Raw genomic sequence first — 3,751 nt, forward strand, 5'->3', positions numbered from 1 at the left:
TAGGGCAGGACGGGGGCGGGGCTCCTCCCGTCCTCTTTTTTGCTTGCTGAAATATGGTAACCCTAGGGAGCAGGGAGTGGGCAGGGGGCTCAGGTGGGGGTGCTGGGGGAGCAGGGAGTGGGTGGGGGCTCAGGAAGGCGTGCTGGGGAGCAGGGCGTGGTCAGAGGTCTCAGGGGGGAGCTGGAGAGCAGGGACTTGGCGGGGGCTTAGGAGGGCACACTGTGCTCCATGTATTGGGGGGGCTCGGCAGGGGGAGCTCACCTTTTCTCCTGATTACGTTTCTAGATTTTTAACATTTCCAGCACGTTTACCCGGACGGAGGCAGATTATTTGGAGGTGGGTGGGGCAGGGGATACACACGGCTCTTGTAACTCTGACCTCTCAGCCCTGTCCCCGCAGGGGAGGACCTGGGAGTCCTGGCGATGTGATGATTGAGGGCGGGGCAGTCTATAAGCTTTGGGGCTGTTATTGACAGTTAGAAAGTCCCAGGGATCTCCCGCTAGGCCGGGGTTTGGGTGCCGTGAATCTGAACAGTAATACGGAACAGTAATTAATAAAATATTAGTGAATGTTGTATTCACAATTACCATTATCTGGCAGCTATTATTCATTTGCCCTGTTAGCTCTTGGTTGTTGGTTATTACTAAGGCTGCGTGTCTGTCTTGGAGGTCGCAGAAGTCAGAGATTCTGTGACCTTCCATGACGTCCATGACTTCTGCAGCTGCCAGTGTAGTTGACCCCCGCAACCTGGGGGCAGCTGGAGCAACAGCTGGTGGGTGGCCCTGGGGACTGCCCGAGAAGCAGCTGGTGCGGCTGGCCCTGCTGACGGCCTGAGCAGTGGCCGATGGGGGCTGCCCCGCGGGCCCTGCATAGCAGCAGTGCCCCTGAAGCCCCCCTCCCTCCCAGCTAAGATTTAGTCAGAGGTATTTATAGTAAAGTCCATGGACAGGTCACGGGTTGGGAATTTTTGTTTATTGCCTGTGACTTTTACTAAAAATACCCATGACTAAATTGAAGCCTAACCCTGACCCTATGTCCCATCCCCCAGCCCAACCTCTGTGTTCCCCATTCCTCCTCCCCACATGCCAGGGATCTAGTTATAATTTTAGTTATCACATTACATATTTCATGTATTGAGTTTCGTTCTTTGATTGTCAGATTTTAATCTCATCGGTTTGGGGATGTTCCTTATCAGTTTTCTGCTTTTGTTTATTCATTACAAAATTTCAGTGTTTGTTTACCAGGCTTCACTTATTAGTGTCTCTGTACAGATTATTGGCTTATAATTTTTCTTCAAAAATTTGGGGTATTTAAACATTTTTTTCAATTCTGCTATTCACTTATTGCTTCTTTTTGCCATTAGTTTTCTGCCTTAGATGATTCATTTTCTAACTTTGACTTAGTTTTGTGACCTTGATGACTGGTTTTCATACTTCAAATACTGGTTTTCTGTTTTGGCTCTTGGTTGACTTCATTTACTACTTTACTGGCTCTGATTACTGGACGTCTGCATTCAGTTGTTGGTTTTCTGATACTGATTACTGGTTTTCTGTCTTTGACTTTGGGTTTTTTGACTTTGATATCTGGTTTTCTGACATCCGTTCCTGGCTTTCACTCTTTGACGATTGGTGATCTTGGCTCCAAATACTTTTTTTTTAATGGTTTTCAGACGTTGATTTCAGATCTTATTATAATTGCTGGTTTTCTGACATTAATTATTAGTTTGCTAATTTTGCTAAGTGATTGATTTCTTTCACTGCTTTTCTGGTTTCAGTAACTGGTTTTCTAATTTCAATGACTAATTTTCTACTTTTGATTATTTCTTTTTTTACTTTGATTATTGGCTTGCTGTGTCTTCGATGGCTGCTTTTCTAGAACCACCTATTGGTTTTTCTGAGTTCAATTATTGCTTTTATATCTGTGATTACTGGTGTTGAGTTATTGTGTTTGAAACTAGGTTTCTCTCCTCATTTTATCTGTTTTCTCTCTTCAATGATCAGTTTTCACTTAATGTTCTTCAGGTTTTGGCTAGTTTCAGTGGCGTTATTTTCACTCGTTTATTTTGAGCCACCAATCTAGGTTGGTCACCTTTAGTCACCTGTGGGGGGATGTTTTGCTGAAAATGGAAAACGTTTCCTTTGTCTCTCTCTCTCTGCATCTCAGATGTTCATTCAGGTTGCGAAGGAGGTTGGCGAGACCTGCAATCTCCCCCAAATTCAGGTGAGTCCTCATTCCTCCCCTCTCCCAGGCGTAGCGGTACAATGCTGGTTCCCCTCCCATCACCCAGTCTCATTCTAAGTAGTCACTGTTCTCTATTGCCAGAGCACCTCAGAAGCCCCGTCCTAGACCCAGACCCTGTTATGCCAGGCACTGGACAAACCCAGAGCAAACAGCCAGTCCCTGCCCCCATTGTTCTCCCTCCATGCCCATGCCATGCCCAGAGTCTCGGTGTCGGTGGCTGGGTTCGATGGCAGCCTCCAGTCTCTGGTCTCCTCTCTGTGCCCCCAGCCCCAGTGTGACCCTTCTCCTGCACTCTCTGTTGCAGCGCCTGGACCTGTTGGTGCGAGATTGGAGCCTCTCTGGATCCTACGGCACAGACGAGGGGCAGGAGCATCTCAGAGACATCACACGGGTAATGATCAGCGCCAGGCACCACGTGTGTTCATGGAAACAGCAAACTCCAGCTTTGGGGCAGAGCTGAATGTTTCCATGGCAGGTCAGATTTCTCACTGATGGCAGCAAATGTCACTTTGACTCCAACAGGAACTGGAGGTCACTGCTGGGAGGCCCCTGGCATTGGGAGCCCTGAGGGCGAGCGGCACCCGGTGCTACCTACTGCCCCACCCTGGCACTCGGTTCACCAAGAGCAGTTCAGGAACGCCAGGCGGTAAGAGAACCCCGTCTTCTCCCCTCTCACCCCTGCACTGCTCCCCCAGCCCCCACCCCCTCCTGCACTGCCCCCACCCCAAAATCCCAGTGCCCGGCTCACCCCCTTCCCTTAGAATTGACTGCATGCCCATTGCACAGAGGTGCTCACTGGGTCACGGTATCAGTGCCGGAGGGGAGGGGGACCTGAGGGGACACTGCTTTGCCCTGGGCTCCTGGAGGGATGCTGCTCGTTCCCCCCTTTGAGGCCTTCAAGGCTCCCCCTGCATCACCCAGTGGAGACTGCTGACTCCCCCCCCCCCACTGCAGCTTCTCCAGCCTCCCCCCCTCCGACTGCTCCCCCATTTTCCCCCAGGCAGTGTGGGGGAGGAGTCCTAAGCAACTGTTACCCAGAGATGGAATCACATTTCCTGTTTCACAAACCAGCTCCCACATCCCCCATTTAACTTGTGTCCTATCCCGGACACCTGGGTCCCTCCCGGATGCCTGGGTCCTTTCCCCCCTGCAGACATGGACGAGGATTTCCGGCAGTACCTGTGTGACTACGTCAGCACCGTGGTGCGCTCAGCAGGGACACACGTCCGGACGGACCGAGCTGGGCAGGTGCTGACGGGGGCTCAGCTGGCTGCCAGGATGAAGGTGGGAGAGTGGGGTCTGCTAAAGGGGAGTGGGTCCTGGATGGCTGCCGTGCTACAGAGAGCAGGGCAGGGGGCTCAGCAGGGGGTGCTGTGCTGAAGGGAGTGGGGAGGGGGGCTCGGTAGGGGGTGCTGTGCTGCAGGCAGGGCCAGTGCTACCATTAAGGCGAACTAGGCGGTTGCCTAGGGCGCCAAGATTTGGGGGCGCCAAAAAGCGGTGCCCCCAATTT

This window comes from Terrapene carolina, unplaced genomic scaffold, assembly GCF_002925995.2.
Source record: "Terrapene carolina triunguis isolate 2854851 unplaced genomic scaffold, T_m_triunguis-2.0 Scaffold423, whole genome shotgun sequence".
Lineage (NCBI taxonomy): Eukaryota > Metazoa > Chordata > Testudines > Emydidae > Terrapene > Terrapene triunguis.